A 21,482-nucleotide genomic window follows, 5' to 3' on the forward strand; every position below is an offset into this window, starting at 1 on the left:
GTCACCCAAGAGCTCAGATAGAGATATACAAGGAGATTAATGTTTTCATGCCTGCTAACCCAACATCCATTTTGCAGCCCATGGATCAAGGAGTAATTTCAGCTTTCAATTCATATTAAGAAATACATTTTGAAAGGCTATATAGCTACCATAGGTAGTAATTCCTTTGATGGATCTGAGCAAAATAAGTGAAAAACCTTCTGGAAGGAATTCACCATTCTTGATACCATTCAGAACAATCATGATTCATGTGAGGAGGTCAAAATGTCAACATTAACAGTAATTTGGAAGAAGTTGAATCCATCCATCAAGACTTCACTGATGGATGTGGTGGAAGTAGCAAGAGAACTAGAATTAGAGATGGAGCCTGAAGATGTAACTGAATTGCTACAGTCTCATGATAAAACTGGAATGGATGAGGAGTTGCTTCTTATGGATGAGTAAAGAAAGTGGTTTCTTGAGATAGAATCTACTCCTGATGATAATGCTATAAACGTTGAAATGACAACAAAGGGTTTTAATTATTACATGAACTTAGTTGATAAAGTAGTAGCAGGGTTTGAGAGGATTGACAGCAATTTTGAAAGAAGTTCTTCTGTCAGTAAAATTCTATCAAACAGCATTGCATGCTACAGATAAATATTTTGTAAAAAGAAGAGTCAACTAATGCAGCAACTTCATTGTGGTTTTATTTTAAGAAATTGCCACAGCCACCCCAACCTTCGGCAGCCACCACCCTGATCAGTCAGCAGCTATATACATTAAGGCAAGACCCTCCACCAGCAAAAAGATTATGATTCACTGATGGCTTGGAGGATGGTTAGCATTTTTTTAGCAGTAAGGTTTTTTTTTTTTTTTTTTGAGACGGAATCTCACTCTGTCACCCAGGCTGGAGTGCAGTGGCACCATCTCGGCTCACTGCAAGCTCCGCCTCCTGGGTTCACGCCATTCTCCTACCTCAGCCTCCCGAGTAGCTGGGACTACAGGTGCCCGCCACCTCGCCCGGCTAATTTTTTGTATTTTTTTAGTAGAGACGGAGTTTCACCGTGTTAGCCAGGATGGTCTCGATCTCCTGACCTTGTGATCCACCCATCTCGGCCTCCCAAAGTGCTGGGATTACAGGCGTGAGCCACCACACCCGGCCAGCAGTAAGATATTTTTAAATTAAGGTATGTGCATTGTGTTTTTAGATATAATGCTTTTGCACTCTTAATAGAATACAGTATTGTATAAACAAACATTTATATGCACTGGAAAAGCAGCCAGTTGGTCTTTAAAATTCCTTTACCGTGTCTTTCAGTAACACTACTCTTTCCTTGTTTATGACTGATCTTTGTAGCCACTCATTCTCTACAGAATTTTTCTTCCTCTGCGTGGTCTTAAATATCTGTATTTTTTGTAGTTCATCCCTGGTCCTTAGCCCATTTTACTCTAGATGTCATTTTGAGGTAACCTTTCCTGTACTTGATACTGCCTACTATATCTAAGTCTTGAGCTAGAAAGTTTGTTGCCCTTCAGATATTCACGTTGTGTTCTCCATTCACTTTTTGACTTGGTTATCCTCTAGACACCTGTATTAGTCCATTCTTGCATGGCTATAAAGAAATTCTTGGGACTGGGTAATTGATAAAGAAAAGAGGTTTAATTGGCTCACTGCCTCACAGGCTGTACAGGAAGCATGGCTGGTGAGGCTTCAGGAAAATTTCAGTCATGGCAGAAGATGAAGGGGAAGCAGGCATGTCTTACATGGCCAGAGCAGGAGGAAGAGAGAGAAGGAGGAGGTGCTACACAGTTTTAAACAACCAGATCTCGTGAGAACTCACTAAATATCAGTAGAACAGCAAGGGGGAATCCATCTCCATGATTCAATCACCTCCCACCAGGCCACTCCTCCAACATTGGGGATTACAATTCTGCATGAAATTTGGGCAGGGATACAAATCAAAACCGTATCAGCACCCCTTCATGCCCCAAACAGAAACCAACCTTCATCTTTGAAACCTTGTCACTGAAGCTCCCAGCCTGGTTAAGAGGGACTTCTAATTCTATAATCTAAAAATCATGAAGTCATCTTAGACACCTCCCTTTCATTTTTCCCCACATCTACTTACTCATTAATGTCTGGCTCCCTAGTATGCCTGGAAATCTGTTTACTTTCCTGTTTTTTATTCTGTATAATCACTATCATGAGCAAAATAAGAACAGTCCCATCTCATCAGAAAGTTATTTCACACCTGACACTTTCTACTTCACTGTTTCCATCTCATTTTCTAACTCATCCTGCTTCCAGCTTCTAATTTCCATTGTAAGACCTTAAAACTAAATAATTGCATTTACTCACTCCCCTAGTGTCATTTTTAAATCACATTTTAAACTTTTATATACATTATAAACCCTACTTTACAGTGTTCTATTTTGCTTTAAACAGTTATTTGATTTTTAAGTGAATTATGAGAAAGGAAACAGTTTTTGTGTTTACCAATTTATTTACCATTTCTGAAGCTCTTTTTTCCTTTCTGTAAGTCTACATATCCATTTGATAGAATTTGTCTTTGTTCTGAAGAACACTCTTTAGCATTTCTTACAATGTAGATTGACCAGCAAGCATTCTCTCAGCTTTTGTTTAGCTAAAAATGTCTTTATTCCACCCTCATTTCTGAAGGATATTGTTGATGAATATAAAATTCTAGGTCGATAGCCTTCACCCCCCAAGTACTTTAAAGATATCATTTTACTGTTTTCTGACCTCCAGTGAGAGGCTGGGAATAATTCTTATTTCTCCCATACATGATGTCTCCCCGCCTCCCTTTCTTTTTGTCCCTTTTCTGGCTGCTTTCAAGATTTTTTCTTACTTTTGTTTTTAATCAATTGATTAAAATTGTATTGATTCTAATGTGTCTCAGTGTGGTTCTCTTTATATTTATCCTGTTTGGGATTGGCTAAACTTTTTTTTTTTCTTTTTTCTTTTCTTTTCTTTTTTCTTTTTTGAGACAGAGTTTTGTTGTTGTTGCCCAGGCTGGAGTGCAGTGGCATGATCTTGGCTCACTGTAACCTCCGCCTCCCAGGTTCAAGTGATTCCCTGCCTCAGCCTCTCAAGTAGCTGGGATTACAGGTGCCCACTACCATGCCCGGCTGATTTTTTCTATTTTTAGTAGAGAAGGGATTTTACCACATTGGCCAGGCTGGTCTTGAACTCTTGACCTCAGGTGATCTCCCCGCCTCGGCCTCTCAAAGTGCTAGAATTATAGGCATGAGCTACCGCACCTGGCTCTAAACTTCTTAAAAGTTGGTGTTTTTCATCATATTTGAGAACTTTCTGGTCACTATTTTTAAAATATTCTGCCCCAGTCTCACTCTTTTCTCCTCTAGGATCACAATTACATGCATTTCAAACAATATGAAATTGTCCCAATGGCCTCTGAAGCTTCATTTATTTCTCTTCAGCCTTTAATCTCTCTGTCAGATTAGAGAATTTTGATTGATTGGTCTTCAACTTCACTTTTCCTGCCAACATCAATATACTGTTAATCCTCTCCAATAATATTTTAATTTCAGTTATTGTACTTTTTTTTTTTTGAGCCAGAGTCTCACTTTGTCACCAGGCTGGAGTGCAGTGGTGCGATCTCTGTTCACTGCAACTTCTGCCTCCCGGGTTCAAGCAATTCTCCTGCCTCAGCCTCCTGAGTAGCTGGGACTACAGGCACGGGCCACCATGCCCGCCTAATTTTTGTAGTTTTAGTAGAGACGAGGTTTCACCATGTTGGCCAGGATGATCTCCATCTCTTGACCTCATGATCCTCCTGCCTCGGCTTCCCAAAGTGCTGGGATTACAGGCATGAGCCACTATGCCCGGCCTCAGTTATTGTACTCTTAAGCTCTGGAATTTTCATTTAGTTCCTCTTTATGGTTTCCATTTTGTTAATTTCTCAGTTAATCTAAATTATTGATTTTTAACATGTGATAATTTCTTTGACTCTATCTTCTCTTTGTTTAATTTCATCAAAAATCTTATTTCATCTTATTATGAAATGATTCTAGATACAATTTAATATAAATTAACAATATTTGGCTGCTTATCTGAAAGTTTATATTTTGGAATTTTTTTTACTTTTCTGAACCTTCTGTGGGTTTTTATGCTTGAAAATAGCATGGACTTATTTGTGCCAGGATGCATATGTGATCAAGGGTAGAGATAGGGATAGAAATAAAATTAAGGTTAGGTTCTATAGAACAACAGCCAGTGAGACAAGTGGGACTGTGGCTTCAATAAAATCTTAAATTGAGTATAAGTAGCAGTAGATTATTGGATTTCACCTACGTTTTGCTCTTATATTTTTGTATTAGTCCATTCTCACACTGCTATAAAGGATACTACCTGAGACTGGGTAATTTATAAAGGAAAGAGATTTAATTGACTCACAGTTGCACATGGCTATGGGGGCCTCAGGAAACTTATAATCGTGGTGGAAGGCAAAGGGGTAGCAAGGACCTTCTTCACATGGTGGCAGGAGAGAGTGGAATGAGAGCACAGGGAAAACTATCATTTATAAAACCATCAGTTCTCATAAGAATTCATTCACTATCACAAGAACAGCATAGAGGAACCACCCTCATAATCCAATCACTTCCCAACAGTTTCCTCCCTTAATACCTGGGGATTACAATTCAAGATGAGACTTGGATACAAAGCTAAACCATATCAGCTGTCAATTATATAGTCAGGGAATCATAGACTTTTAGTACTTGTACAAACTTTAGAAATGATCCTCTAACAAGCTCATTTTCATTCTGGTAAAATGTGTGTGCTAGGGTTTCGTACATGCTGGGTTGAATGGGTAGGTGATAGGTACCTCCAATGCGGACTGTTAGGCTAAGAATGTTACATTATGAAGGGCATTTTAAATTAGGATGTGAAGCAAATGCTTGAAGTAGAAGCCTTCATCTATTCTAGTACCCAAAGATACTATGACAATTGCCATGAAGGAACCTTATAAAGCTCTCAGCCAATATATGGCAGATAATATTAATGTATAGCTTTAGAATATTGGAACTAAAGTAGATTCATAATTTGCACGATAAACAGGTCACCAGTTTAAAAACAGAAGAAAATCCCCACAAAAAAACAAAAGAAGCGTAAGTACTTAATGTTTCTTTATTGTGTCACAGAAATCTGTAGCAGATTCTGAACATATGGTAGATTACATAGATGGTATATTATGCATATGGTATATTATATATATAACATACATATTTACTTATACACACATATTTGCCTAAATTGCATTAAGTTCTATAATATTACTGAGTAATAATTTTCCTCCTTTTCTGTATTGATACAGGATCTGTAAATGCTTATCAATAGGCAAATGAAGTGAATATTTTGCAGATGTCTACAGTTTATCACTCTGTCTCCCTCACATCTATCACAATGTGTGGCATATGGTAGGTGCTTAATAAATATTTGTTGAATGAGTTAATGAATGTGTCCTATGATAGGCCCCCCTGCAACCCACTCTGCCTTTTGAAAGACTCATTGTTTTGAAAGAATATGTAGAAAGATGGATTTCATTTTTATACTGATTGTACTACCAAATACATTATCATTGTAAAGTTTAGCGATAAGAAAAAAAATCCTGTGAAATAGAACTATTATCCCCTAACCTTTAGGTTTGTCTTAGTGTTTGGGATTTCTCCTGAGTCGTCTTAGACGAACACTAACTTATCTGTTAGTGAACAAGTAATAACTAAAGCATTTTTATGTGATGGGTAACTAAAGTTATGAGACTTTAAAAAACCCCCTACTTTAATGGTTTTCATTTATTTTGGTAATCATTTTCTACCTTATATTGTTTATTATTTAAGTGTTTCATGTGCAGTCTTTGCTTAGCAATGGGGATGTAGTCTGAGAAATACATAATTTGGCAATTTCATCATTGTTTGAACATCATAGAATGTACTTACACAAACCTGGATAGTATAGCCTACTACACACCTAGGCTATATGTTATAGCCTATTGCTCTTAGGCTACAAACCTGCATAGATGTTACTGTACTGAGTGCTGTAGGCAGTTGCAACACAGTGGTATTTGTGTATCTAAAGATTCTAAATATAGATAAGGTACAGTAAAAATATGGTGTTATAATCTTATGAGACCACCATCATATATGTGGTCCATCATTGACCAATATGTCATTATGTGGTACATGACTGTATATGAATATTACTCAACTAGATTGCATACTTCTTAAGTATAAAGACCCTCTTTTACACAATTTTTTGCCATATAGCATAGTATTATTCATGTAGTTGATGGTCAGTACATCATATGATTTAAAAGGTGGTTGCAGAACACAACTATTATCCTTGAAACTCTGTTGATCTTTAAGCTTTGACTCTAAAGAGATGTCGTTAATGGTTTTTCCATCCAGTTCTCTTTCTAAGGGAAACAACTTCTGTACTCTTGGTTCCTGCCAAAGAGGTATGCCCAAAAAACTAGGGGTATGGAAATGGAAACAACTAGGAATATCCAAATAATCCTGCTAGATATTTAGTTTTAGGTACACATTCTGATCTATAAAATGAAATGAAACTGTTCATATTCACATGAGTGAATTTTGAGAAATTAGTGTAAGTGATAGAGCCAAAACTTTTGGTCCCATAATTATTTGTGCCTGCATTTAAGAACTAGTTTTAAAAATATGTTTATATAATTTTATATTAAATATGTATCATTGAATTAATTGAGGATTTACAGAAGTACTTTATATTGACTTATTTTGTTATGATTTTAAATGGTGTTTCTTCATGGCAATCGTTATAGTATCTTTGGGTCCTAGAATACACAAAGGCTTCTACTTCAAGCATTTGCTACACATACTAATTAAAAAACAAAAACAAAAACAACCTGATAGGCTGAGTGCATTGCTCATGCCTCTAATTCCTGAACTTTGGGAGCCAAGACGGGAGGATTGCTGAGCCCAGGAGTTTGAGACCAGCCTGGCCAAGATGACAAGACCGTTTCTGTACAAAAATAAAACTAAAAAATAAAATTAGCTGGGCGTGGTGACATGTGCATGTAGTCCCAGTTACTCAGGAGGCTGAGGCTAGAGGATTCCTGGAGCCCAGGAGTTTGAGGTGGTAGTAAGCTAAGATACGGTCACTGTACTCCAGCCTGGGCAACAAAGCATGACCGTGTCTGAGATAGATAGATAGACAGATAGATAGATAGATAGATAGATAGATAGAATTAATTTAATGAGCGCTATGATATGAAAGAGTATTTTCCCAAATTTTGTTGAGAATATAATAATAAAATGATGGTTTAATGCAGGGGAACTTATAATTTAAGTGAAAGACCAGTCATTACGAATTTAAGTGAACATTCATTGAGATACTTTGTACTTGTAAGTAGAATGCTTATTTGAATTACCTTTAGAAATCATATCTTTAAGAATTTGTCTTCAGTCATATTGGCAGAATTCTGATGATTTTAAGAAATATTCCCTTTTAAGGGAAAGTAAGTTACTTTTTTGCATTAAATCATAAGTTAGAACATACTACATAATTATTAAAGGTATATATAACTTTTTTTCTCAGAGCCTTCATGTTTTCTCATGAATAAGACCAAAGTGTTAAGTTACAAGAAAGGTAGTTGAGGGCTATCAAATTATCTGTATGTTCCCCTCTGGATTCTGCTTTAATGTAGTTAAACAAGGCTGCCATCAGAAATCACCTTGATTTTAAAAGTGTGTCTGATTTCAGAATTATGCATGGAACGAATTTCTTAAAACATTTATTACTTAAAACATTAAAACATTTATTATGTGAGTTATTAATACAATCTAGTGGTTGTAGAGTTCTAAATTATGATAACCTTCTTACCCTTGTTTCTCATTTTTGTTTGAGAATGTTTCTTCGCCCTGGCTGCAATTTATAATATGGTGCTAATTACTATTCACTTGAGACAACATTTGATATTTTTAAGCATATAATTATTATTTCAGGAGTAGTTTAGTAGCTCTTTTGAAAGGTTACAAAAACCTTCTCAATGAAAATATTTTCTCTTAAAAACCTGAGAAAATGATTTTTTTCCTAAAACAAAACTCCTAAATTAAAGTGGGATGGGTCTCCAGTTGAAGAGTTGGTAGTCTTTACCACAGTAGGCTAGTAAGCGTCAGTATATAAGATACTGTATAAGCTTATAGCTTCCTGAGGAACTATAGCATCATGATAGTCTATACTCCCAGTCAGAATTTATTTTCAGGAATGACGTAAATACCTTGTTATAACTAATATTTTGTACAAAGAATACTGAAATACAGTGAGGAAAATACATAGAGAAGACAACACTGATTACTGAAGATCAAAAATTTTTTTATATGAAATTCTGTAATCTGAACAAATGAAGAGGCAAGGTGTCAGAAAGTAAAAAATAATCTGATTTTACTGTCTGTATCTTATATAATGATATTCATCATACCCCTATATATTTTTTTATGTCATAGGCCTCCATTCAATAAGTCTTTAATGTGCTCTTAGTCTTGATATGTAATCCTACTGTTGAAGGCTTTGTTACATGTTTTAAGTCGTTCTTATTTTACTTTTTAATTGCTTATGTCATTTAATATAGAGTTCATTCTGTAAATGTAATTAGGTAATGCTATTCTTATTAAGTTAATCTTGAATTAACTGCTTTTTTATTTTATTTCATTTTGTTATTATTACACTTTAAGTTTTAGGGTACATGTGCACAATGTGCAGGTTAGTTACCTATGTATACATGTGCCAGGCTGGTGTGCTGTACCCATTAACTTGTCATTTAGCATTAGGTATATCTCCTAATGCTATCCCTCCCCCCTCCACCCACCACACAACAGTCCCCAGAGTGTGATGTTCCCCTTCCTGTGTCCATGTGTTCTCATTGCTCAGTTCCCACCTATGAGTGAGAACATGCGGTGTTTGGTTTTTTGTCCTTGTGATAGTTTACTGAGAATGATGATTTCCAATTTCATCCATGTCCCTACAAAGGACATGAACTCATCATTTTTTATGGCTGCATAGTATTCCATGGTGTATATGTGCCACATTTTCTTAATCCAGTCTATCATTGTTGGACATTTGTGTTGGTTCCAAGTCTTTGCTATTGTGAATAGTGCCACAATCAACATACGTGTGCATGTGTCTTTATGGCAGCATGATTTATAATCCTTTGGGTATATACCCAGTAATGGGATGGCTGGGTCAAATGGTATTTCTAGTTCTAGATCCCTGAGGAATCACCACACTGTCTTCCACAATGGTTGAACTAGTTTACAATCCCACCAACAGTGTAAAAGTGTTCCTATTTCTCCACATCCTCTCCAGCACTTGTTGTTTCCCGACTTTTTAATGAATGCCATTCTAACTGGTGTGAGATGGTATCTCATTGTGGTTTTGATTTGCATTTCTCTGATGGCCAGTGACGATGAGCATTTTTTCATGTGTTTTTTGGCTGCATAAATGTCTTCTTTTGAGAAGTGTCTGTTCATGTCCTTCGCCCACTTTTTGATGAAGTTGTTTTTTTCTTGTAAATTTGTTTGAGTTCATTGAAGATTCTGGATATTAGCCCTTTGTCAGATGAGTAGGTTGCAAAAATTTTCTCCCATTTTGTAGGCTGCCTGTTCACTCTGATGGTAGTTTCTTTTGCTGTGCAGAAGCTCTTTAGTTTAATTAGATCCCATTTGTCTATTTTGGCTTTTGTTGCCATTGCTTTTGGTGTTTTAGATATGAAGTCCTTGCCCATGCCTATGTCCTGAATGGTAATGCCTAGGTTTTCTTCTAGGGTTTTTATGGTTTTAGGTCTAACGTTTAAGTCTTTAATCCATCTTGAATTAATTTTTGTATAAGGTGTAAGGAAGGGACCCAGTTTCAGCTTTCTCCATATGGCTAGCCAGTTTTCCCTGCACCATTTATTAAATAGGGAATCCTTTCCCCGTTGCTTGTTTTTCTCAGGTTTGTCAAAGATCAGATAGTTGTAGACATGTGGCATTATTTCTGAGGGCTCTGTTCTGTTCCATTGATCTATATCTCTGTTTTGGTACCAGTACCATGCTGTTTTGGTTACTGTAGCCTCGTAGTAGAGTTTGAAGTCAGGTAGCGTGATGCCTCCAGCTTTGTTCTTTTGCCTTAGGATTGACTTGGCAATGCGGGCTCTTTTTTGGTTCCATATGAACTTTAAAGTAGTTTTTTCCAGTTTTGTGAAGAAAGACATTGGTAGCTTGATGGGGATGGCATTGAATCTATAAATTACCTTGGACAGTATGGCCATTTTCACGATATTGATTCTTCCTACCCATGAGCATGGACTGTTCTTCCATTTGTTTGTATCCTCTTTTATTTCACTGAGCAGTGGTTTGTAGTTCTCCTTGAAGAGGTCCTTCACATCCCTTGTAAGTTGGATTCCTAGGTATTTTATTCTCTTTGAAGCAATTGTGAATGGGAGTTCACTCATGATTTGGCTGTCTGTCTGTTATTGGTGTATAAGAATGCTTGTGATTTTTGTACATTGATTTTGTATCCTGAGACTTTGCTGAAGTTGCTTATCACCTTAAGGAGATTTTGGGCTGAGGTGATGGGGTTTTCTAGATATACAATCATGTCATCTGCAAACAGGGACAATTTGACTTCCTCTTTTCCTAATTGAATACCGTTTATTTCCTTCTCCTGCCTGATTGCCCTGGCCAGAACTTCCAACACTATGTTGAATAGGAGTGGTGAGAGAGGGCATCCCTGTCTTGTGCCAGTTTTCAAAGGGAATGCTTCCAGTTTTTGCCCATTCAGTATGATATTGGCTGTGGGTTTGTCATAGATAGCTCTTATTGTTTTGAGATACGTCCCATCAATACCTAATTTATTGAGAGTTTTTAGCATGAAGGGCTGTTGAATTTTGTGGAAGGCCTTTTCTGCATCTCTTGAGATAATCACGTGGTTTTTGTCTTTGGTTCTGTTTATATGCTGGATTACATTTATTGATTTGCATATATTGAACCAGCCTTGCATCCCAGGGATGAAGCCCACTTGATCATGATGGATAAGCTTTTTGATGTGCTGCTGGATTTGGTTTGCCAGTATTTTATTGAGGATTTTTGCATTGATGTTCATCCAGGGTATTGGTCTAAAATTCTCTTTTTTTGTTGTGTCTCTGCCCGGCTTTGGTATCAGGATGATGCTGGCGTCGTAAAATGAGTTAGGGAGGATTCCCTCTGTTTCTATTGATTGGGATAGTTTCAGGAGGAATGGTACCAGTTCTTCCTTGTACCTCTGGTAGTATTCGGCTGTGAATCCATCTGGTCCTGGACTCTTTTTGGTTGGTAAGCCATTGATTATTGCCACAATTTCAGAGCCTGTTATTGGTCTATTCTATATTCTGTCGAATCCTGAGGTTTCTTGAATCTGAGGTAGCATGGACTAAAATTGCCATTTTATTTCCTAACAGTTGTCTTACAGATTTCATTTTACATATAAGGAAATTGGTGCCCAGATGGTGAAGAAATAGGGTACCGAAGTTTACACAAATATTTAGCTATCAGACTGTAACTAGAATATAGTTTATCTTATATCTAGTTTTAATCTATATATGTGTATCATTTCTAGAATTAGGCTGAGTAAATTGACATTAATTTAAAAAACTAAAGTTACTATACTGTTAGTTTTCTATTGTTATAACAAAATTACCATAAATGTTGTGCCTTAAGCAATAAAAATTTGTTATTATGTAGTTCTGAAGATCAGAGGTCCAATACAGGTCTCAGGGCGAAAATCAAGGTGTCAATAGGGCTGCATTTCTTTCTGGAGGCTCTCAGGGAGAATCCAGTTCCTTGCCATTTCCACCTTCTAGAGGCTGCCTGCATACCTTAGCTCATGGCCTCTTTCTTACTTCTTCAAAGCCAACAATGATGGGTTGAGTCCTTCTCACACTGCCATTTGCCCTATTCTCTTTCTTTGAAAACAGTTGGGAAAGGGTCTCTCTTTTAAGGACTCATGTGATGAGGTTGGGCCCACACAGATAATCCAAGATGATCTCCCCATCTCAAAATCCTTAATATTAATTGCATTTGCTACATGAAGGGAAGGAAAAATGTCCTTTTTTCCCCCCTCTACTCTCGTAAGTTCTGTCTCTGGGGTCCTGTAAATTAGACTGATAAGAGACAGATTAAGTTTCAGTTAGATGAATAAATTCTGCGGATCTATTTCAGCGTGATGACTCTAGTATTGTATACTTGAAAATTATTCAGACAGTAGGTCTTAAATGTGCTTACCACAAAAAATAAGTTTGTGAGGTGATGGATACATTAATTAGCTTGATTTAATCATTTTTACAATATACACATATATCAAAACATCACATTGTGCATTATAAATGTATCCAATTTTTATTTGTCAGTTATACCTTAACAAAATTTGGGGTGGGGGAGACAGATAAGAGAAAATGAAACAAATTTATTAACATGTGGATTGCTTATACACAGGAGAGTACTCAATGATTAGTAACTCAAAGGGTTCATTGGAATTTGTGCTTACGTATCATTTTAACCAAAGAATAATTTTGTAGAGGGAAGACAGGACAAAGGAAAGGGACTTTGAGCTACTAAGAACAACAAATTGTAGGATAATAAATATACGGGGGAAATCACTGGAAGATAAGGGATAGTATGGTTTGCTAAGTAGATTCTTCTAATGCTGTCTTTTGGCTGATAAGGGCCTGGAATTGTCTTTGGTGATAAAGAATCAACTAAGAATTGAATAGTCCTGCCCTTTCTAGTAGAGAGGAGGAGGGCAGAGGATTTTTGTGTGTGTGTGTGTGTGTGTATGTGTGCACACACTTGCCTTTTCTTAATTGACGTTAGCTCAAAATAATCCTTATGCCAAAGTGGCATATTTTGGGGTGGCATACTCTGAATTCCTTGATGTGTAAGATATATTCACAGGTTCTAGAGATTAGGACATCGACAGCTTTCGTGGGGAGATATTCTGCCTACAAACTATGCATTTAAAATTCATTTTCTCCTTTAAGGGATTTTATTGGTATAAATATATAATCTATGAAGAACTTATGAAATGTTTTAACGCTCTAGACCTCTCAAATAATAACTTTTAATTATTAGACTAATAAACGTAGTTTCTTGAATGCTAGAAATACGATTTTCAAAAATAATATGGGGTATAACATCTAATGTGACTAACTTTTACACAATGTATTAAGATGTAATTTAAGCTTCATATCACATGTGTAAGGGTTGCTACATGGTGGGTTTACTATATATGTACCTGATTCTTTTTTGATAGGTCTACTGTTCCAAAGGCAAGAATGAAGAGTTCTTTCCGTATTATTTTTGAATACTAGATTTCATCTTAATGACTTCACTCCTTTTCCTTTTAGCTCTCTAAATTTTTCTTGTGGGGCTGGTTTTATGCTCATTTGAGCATTCACATGTTCATTCAGCCAGAGCTTAATTTAGGACCAATCCTTTCTCTAAGGGAAGTGTAAGCAATCCTAAGCTAGTAACTAAGCTGGTTGTTATAGTCTCATTTTACATTCCAATTCTAATGTCTTTCTTTATTTCTTATGACCAAACCTTTTTCTAGTAGTTCATTTTCAGTATCCCGTCTGATTTACTACCATATCTTTGTGTAGAAAAAACTGCTGCTAAAACTTAGGCCTCATGGCTGGTTGTTTATTTTTATTTTTTTTCTTGGCCAACTTAATCTTGCTAATTCTGATTGCTTGCATTTCCATTCACTGGATGCTTATCATTCTCTTAAGTGATGGTAATTTCTAGTCTGGCTTTTCTTGCTTACTGACAAAACCTTGGTTCTGATATTCAGAGTTTAATTCATAGACCATAGCAAGTTTTTGTCTTAGTGTTTTGCATTACTATTATGGTAAGTACACAGTAAGCGTTTGATGAATACTTGCATGTTTCATTTGAAACATTCAGAGGGCATGAACATATATGACTCTCTAATGATTTCTGAAGTTCCTATTCATCTTCATACATCTAGGGAATTGATAGCTGTCTCTATGTAAATGTGATTCCTTATTAAATTATAGGGAGATTGGGTTCAAAAAAATAACTGTCCTTATCTACCCTGGTGGTTCTTAGATTTTTGGATTTTATGGGATTTTATGGACTAGTAAAATGTATTTAAAAATTTGGAGGATGTACAAAGAAGTGTAACTTTTTATTTTTCTAAATAAGAGCATAATAAATTTAAACTATAATCAACTCTCACCATGATGTCATAAAGGAACATTTGAATATCAAAAAACTTGGAAAGACAAAGTCACTGAATAAAAAAATTTTATAAATTCAATAAATTTAGCTTTATACAAAAACTCAATATATTATCTTCTACTTTTCCGTGTTTACTTAGAATGACTAAAACTTGCTTTAAAAAATGGGTCTTGGGTAATGCTAGTATAGTCATCCCTTTTATTTAAGTAGGGCCTGAGACTTTCCTAAATCCTAAAACTAGCCGATGATTGAAAGCAAGGAGTAGAAGGTATTTAAAGTATAGTCTTTTGCTTAGGATGGTTTCCTTTGAACACAAATCCAACATTTTGATATATGTAGCAAATAACAATTTATCATTTCTGCCTCCTTTCTTTTCCATTTCTTACAAAAATATCAGTGGTTCCAGGTCACTGTGAGGGAGGGATAGTAAGATTTTGTGTGTGTGTGCGTGCACGTGCATATGTTCACATGTTTGGTGGTATGCATAAAAGTGGTTGTGTGTGCGTGCATATTTCAGTGTGTTGTACACACTCTACTGTCAAATAATATTATCATTAAGCCTCAATTTTAGGTAGCCACTATGAACCTAGATCTTGGGAATATGGCCTTTACTAGTGTTCTTGTCCTTCTTCCACTTGTGATGCTGGGACTAGCATGTATTTGTGTTCCTCCCCGAGACGTAGAGTTACCTCTTTCCCCATGTTTTTCTCTCTTAGCTTCCGTGAGTTTCCACCAAGCTATGATACTGATGCACTTCCTCCTAAAAATAAAGGATTTTGTTGCTTAGAGGACATGGGCCAGATGGGTCTTGGCAGCATTTCTCACCTAGTTTCAGTGATATTTCACCAGTGCCCTCAGATACAGGTTTGCAGGTTAAGGATTTTGTTTTGTAGGAGAGATAGGCTAGATGGTTCTGAGTGGCTTTCAACACTGACTACTATTCTCCTTTAGCCAGCAGTGAGTAGCTTACTCAGAATTCTCCATCTTCCGTGTGTGTGTGTGTGTGTTTTGAGGCAGGGTCTCACTCTGTTGCCCAGGCCGCAGTGTATGGCTGGATCACAGTTTATGGCAGCTTTGACCTCCCAGGCTCAAGTGATTCTCAAGTGATTCTCTCATCTCAGCCTCCTGAGTAGCCAGGACTACAGACATGCACCACCACACCCAGCTAATTTTATAATTTTTTGGAAGAGACAGGGTCTCGCTTTGTTGCCCAAGCTGGTCTTGAACTCTTGGGCTCAAGTGATCCTCCTGCCTTGGCCCCTTAAAGTACTGGAATTATAGGTGTGAGCCACTGTGCCTGGCCTTTATATATAATTTGATTACAAATTTACTGACCACATGTGATTGTTAGGACTAAAATAATCAATGTAAAAGGATTATATAAAGTGTTAAAGATTATTACTGTCTTAATCACAGTTATTATGGTTCCAATATTTAAAAATCAAGAAAGCAGTAGCGAAAGATATTATGTAATATATGTGTGAACTAACAGATATTAACTTACTTTTTGCAATTTTAATTTTATCTTTGTCATTTCCCCACACTCAACAAATAATCTGATATTTAAAATAGGTAAGTATGTACTGGAGACAGAGTTTCAGATTTGAAAAATTATTTTAAGACTTTCAGGAAAAAGAAGCAATATAAGAGCAAAACCAAAAGTAAAAAGAAAATTCTTTTCTTTTGCTTTCTATCTATTCATTTTAAGATCTTCTGTTTCTTTCTTATACTATCAGTTTATCAATCCTAAAGATTCTTCTTACCTTCGTCAAGAGTGATGATAATTTTAGCACTTGCTGAACTCATCATTTCATGTCATTTTTCAAAAAGTCTACTTCCATCTCCCTACTATTACCTTTTATATTACTAGGAATTTAGTTAATTCATCTTATTGCCTTGGAGAACCTTAAACTTAAAGCATCTTTGATGTTTGAGTATCTATAGCCTACTTAAACCTAAAGGAAGAAATGCCACCATTTTGCTGTAATCTATTCAGGTGTGTAACAGCCCTAATTGAAGAGATGTTTCCTTTAATCAAATAGGCTTACAAGAAACATAAATTCTAGGCTCTGAGATTTTTTTGTTTTTTTTTAATTTTGCAGCTGACATGAGAGGACAGCTGTGCTGTTTTATGAAGGAATAAAATACTAAGGAATTGTATTGAGAGGGTCTGTAACACAAAGGCAGTTGGTAAATACTTTCTTATTGTCTACATTTTTTGTAGTCTGAGTTGTATGCTTTCCCTACACCATGTTGACTTACTATAAGTGTTTTAACCCCACTAGACTTGAGGCTCCTTGAGGGACAGAATTTTATCTTCTTCATCTGTTCTTTAATTATATACCCAGCACTGGGAGGTAATTACTTAATTTTTGTTTGTTGGTTTGTTTTCTGAACTGGAGTTGTTTTGCATTTTAGTGGCTTAAGAGTGTTTATTTATACCTAAATATTTTGCAGAATAGAGCAGAGAACATCACAGTTGGGGGCAAATGACTAAGTTTCTCTTGGCAACACAAGGCTGTTGACATTTATTAAGGAGCTTGGGACTTATCAGAGAGTTAGCTTCTTTAGAGTTCTTTGGAACTTTGGAGTATAGATTTGGCTGTAGATGCTGACTGGAAATTAAGGTGAAAATGTAATACAGTAACCAAAAGACGTGGCAGGTTACGTTGTCTTTAAAACAGTGTGGTTGGCACTACGTTTTAAAATGGAGCTAGCACCACTCAGGTAGGCAGGGCGTATCAGGAAATTCATCAAGAGAAGGAATTACCATCTTGCAGCAGAGTTCTGTCATTTAACATATTTTTGGGGCATGAATGGCTTCCAGCCCCCAGATAAAGGATGAATAAGAAAACAGAAGCAGGTACCAGAGCCAAATCCATCCCTAGAATTTTGAGCATATACAGTTGGAGAAAGTGGAGACTCCAGAGCAACAGTAGAGCCTAGAGGTATTATCAGTCTTAGGTTTTTTTTAGCAGCGTAGGGGATTTTGGATGGTGGCGTAGTTTTGGCAGCAGTGGCTCTAATGCTAGGCCCTACAAGTAGATAAGGCTATTTAGTACTGAATTACTTTCATCTGAAGTCTTCCAGGGGCCTGATATTCTGTCCAGATGTGGAACAAGAAAATGATAGATCTAGGATTGTTATGATGCTCTTTAAAATTCCCTAGGGATTTGTTTGGATCTGGGATACAAAGCCATAGAGTACATTGTGGGTTCTCAGTAAATCCTTTGAGTGAATGAATAAATGAAAGCAGCCACTCGGATCTCTTACGGCCAGTAATGCAACCTGGTTTATTTGTGAATTATTTCCTTTGGGAATGATAATCTCATAACTTCAGCACTCAAATATAAAATCTACAGGTAAAATTACCAGTCTGGGTTATAGGTTTTATTGGTATTACTTTCGTTGCTTTTGTTTACTGATATATGCTCCACTCAGTAAATAATTGTTTAATACATTTTTTTGTAGAATATTATGTTTAGTGGTTAACTTTATTTTGTACCTGTGTTAACTAGATTTTTTTTTAGTATATTATGGGTGTACTCATGTACCAAGTGCTGCAAGATCTATAAAAAAAGTGTAAGATGTATTCCCTGCCATTAAGGAGCTCAAGTTAGTGTAGCTAACTCGTAGAAAGGTAGGTAACTATGCCAGTCAGTAAATGAAGAGTACGATGAGTGATAGTTAAGAAGAAAATATTTATAAGTGCACATTCAAAACTGGATGATGTCAGCCTAGTATTTTGAAAACATTCTCAAATATTCAATTTTTAATGCACTGTTAAAAAATAGGAAGTACTGTTATTTCACATTTTAATTAGATGAGAATAACTAATTTATTTTTCATTAGTGGTGTTATTAGAGCATTAATTTTCCAAAAGAAAATTTGTAGAATGTTAGTGAAGCTACAGTAGGAAATAAATAAATGTTCTGTAAATAATCATTCACCATATTTGATATTTGATTGGTTTAGAACATTAATACAAATGTTCAGAATATTGTTTTGTATTTTTGGTAAAAGCACATTAGTGTTCTTGGTTAGGCCTGTGTGCCTTGTTTCCTGTTATGACATTTTAGGCCAGATTATTAGATCTATTTTGATTTAATGGTAACAGTGCCATCTACTGAGTCATCAACATGATATACCATCTATATTTCCAGAGGGAAAAAGAGGAGGAAATATATGTTTATTCACTTATTTTTGTTTTTTATTTTATTTTTAAATTTGATTGCTGCTTTATTCAGTCTCAGAAGAAATTTTAATGAAAAAGTATGAGTAAGCAGGTGCCTTGATTCTAAAAATTTCCTTGGTTGGAAATAGCAATTGAACTTTAAATACATTCTCTTTCTAGTACATTAAACAGATTGAATTCTATCAAAAGCCTACTTGAACTACTTATAGTATATCTCACTTTATGCATCATAATCCCATGTTTTCCTACTTTTTATATTCTCCATTCCTCAAGCATATCTTTTCTGCTTCCTAGGGCAAAGAATTTAAAATAGATTAAATAATAAATAATATATTGAATTTTTATATTTTCAACTCAGTGGGATAATTAATTATGAAAATTATTTTGACAGTCCATCATTTCTTAAGTTCATAAGCATGTTTATAAATGTATGATTAGATTTCCCCCTGAAAAGATGTTATAGAAAAGATATATTTCCAAGAATGAGGAATCTAGAGTAAAATGTATTGTGTTATATACTGTAACTAAATTTAAATCATATTCAGCACATGAAATAGTATGTATTTTTATATTTGTGGTTCTTAATTCGTTACTACTGAGAGATTACCTGTTTAAATACCTCTGTTTATAGTTACAGACCTTCACTGAGAAAGAACTATTCTCCCTTAAGAAGTTACCAAATCTGTTTTCCGTGCAACCTTAAATCTTTTAGTGTTCTAGGGACTGGATTATATACAAGTGAAAGGGAAAACTGTCACTATCATTGTGAAGCTGAATTAAAATATAGTTATTTTTTTTTAGCTCAGCAACTTTTTCCATTTGTTAACAGATACCCTTCCTCTTGAACACACACACCATTGTGCTTTCTAAAAAAAATTAGGCCAGGGGCGGTGGCTCATGCCTGTAATCCCAGCACTTTGGGAGGCTGAGGCAGGCAGATCACTTGGGGTCAGGAGTTCGAGACCAGCCTGGCCAACATGGTGAAACCCCATCTCTACTAAAAATATAAAAATCAGCTGAGCGTGGTGGTGGCCCCTGTAATCCCAGCTACTCAGGAGGCTGAAGTAAGAGAATCGCTTGCACCTGGGAGGCGGAGGTTACAGTGAGCCAAGATCATGCCATTGCACACCAGCCTAGGTGACAGAGCAAGACTCTGTCTCAAAAAAAAAAAAAAAATTAAATTTTTGTTTGACAAAATTGTGTATATTTATGGTATACAACATGTTTTGTTACATATATAGTGGAATGTCTAAATGGAGCTAATTAATGTATGCATTACCTCACATATTTATTTGTTGTGAAAACAGTTAAATCTGTTAGCGATTTGAAGTGTACAATATATTCTTATTAACTATAGTCACCATGATATATAATAGATCTCTTGGGCTTATTCTTCCTTTTAGCAGAAATTTTGTATCTGATGACCAACATCTCCTCAATCTCATCCTCCATCCCTAGCCCCTGAGAACCACTATTGTATTCTCTCCTTCTTTGAGTTTCACTTTTTTAGATTCCCCATGAGTGAAATCATATGGTATTTGTTTTTTTGTGCTTGTATTATTTCATTTAACAACATGGATGAATCTTGAGGATATTATGTTGTGAAAGACAAGATTTCTTGTCTTTTTTTTTTAAGGTTGAATAGTCTTCCAATGTATATGTATATACCACATTTTCTTTATCCATTCACCCATTGATGGACAATTAGGTTGATTCCATATCTTGGCTATTGTGAATAATGCTGAAATAAAACAGTGCAGATATCTATTTGACATACTGATTTCATATACTTTTTTTTTTTTTTTTTGAGATGGAGTTTCGCTTCGCTCTTTTTGCCCAGGCTTGGGTGCAGTGGTGCAATCTCTGGTCACTGCAATCTCTGCCTCCCGGGTTCAAGCGGTTCTGCTGCTTCAGCCTCCCAAGTAGCTGGGATTACAGGTGCCTACCACCACGCCCAGCTAATTTTTTGTATTTTTGGTAGAGACAGGGTTTCACTATGTTGGCCAGGCTGGTCTCAAACTCCTGATCTTAGGCGATCCACCCACCTCGGCCTCCCAAAGTGCCGAGATTACAGGCGTGAGCCACCACGCCTGGCCCAATTTCATATACTTTTGATATATACCCAGAAGTGGGATTATTGACTCAAAGGGTTGTTCTATTTTTAATTTTTTGAGGAACCCCCTTACTGTTTTCCATTGTGGCTGTACTAATTCACATTCCCACCAACAGTGTGAAAGGATTTCATTTTCTTCTCACCTCATTTACACTTATTTTCCATCTTTTTGATAATAGCCATTCTAACAGGTGTGAGGTGATATCTTATTGTGGTTATAATTTGTATTTCCTTGATGATTAGTGATGTGGAGCATTTTTTCATATACCTGTTGGCCATTTCTATGTCCTTTTTTGAGAAATGTCTTTTTCAGGTCTTTAGCCTGTTTTTAACCTGGTTATTTTCTTGCTCTTTAGTAGTTTGAGTTCCTTATATATTCTGGGTATTAAGCTCATATCAAACATATGGCGTATTAGTCCGTTTTCACACTGCTATAAAGAAATACCCAAGACTAGGTAATTTATAAAGGAAAGAGGTTTAATTGCCTCATGGTTCCACATGGCTAGGGAGGCCTCAGGAAACTTACAATCATAGCAGAAGGTAAAGGGGAAGCAAGGACCTTCTTCACGTGGTGGCAGGAGAGTGAAGAGAGAACGAAGTGGGAAGAGCCCCTTAGAAAACCATCAGGCCTTATGAGAACTCACTCACTATCATGAGAACAGCATGGGGGAAACTGCCCTCGTGATCCAGTCACCTCCTATCAGGTCCCTCCCTTGACACATGGGGAATTACAATTCGAAATGAGATTTGGGTGGGGACACAGAGCCAAACCATTATCATATGGTTTGCAATAATTTTCTTTCATTCTGTAGGCTGTCTCTTCACTCTGTTGATCGTGTACTTTGCTGGGCAAAAGACTTTTAGTTTGCTAGAATCCCATTTGTCTATTTTTGCTTTTGT

General features: G+C 36.2%; 1 protein-coding gene across 16 annotated transcripts in view; it reads left to right on the forward strand.

The window, feature by feature from the left end:
* Nucleotides 1-21,482, forward strand: part of GPHN (gephyrin) — a 688,936-nt gene that overhangs the window by 40,342 nt on the left and 627,112 nt on the right. Inside the window, exons 1-2 of one of the 16 annotated variants that reach the window (XM_054529741.2) lie at nt 1,053-1,169; nt 5,340-5,442. The gene's annotated coding sequence lies outside the window, so the exon portion shown is untranslated. 16 annotated transcript variants of the gene reach the window in all.

The sequence above is a fragment of the Pongo abelii genome, chromosome 15, assembly GCF_028885655.2.
Source record: "Pongo abelii isolate AG06213 chromosome 15, NHGRI_mPonAbe1-v2.0_pri, whole genome shotgun sequence".
NCBI classification, from domain to species: domain Eukaryota; kingdom Metazoa; phylum Chordata; class Mammalia; order Primates; family Hominidae; genus Pongo; species Pongo abelii.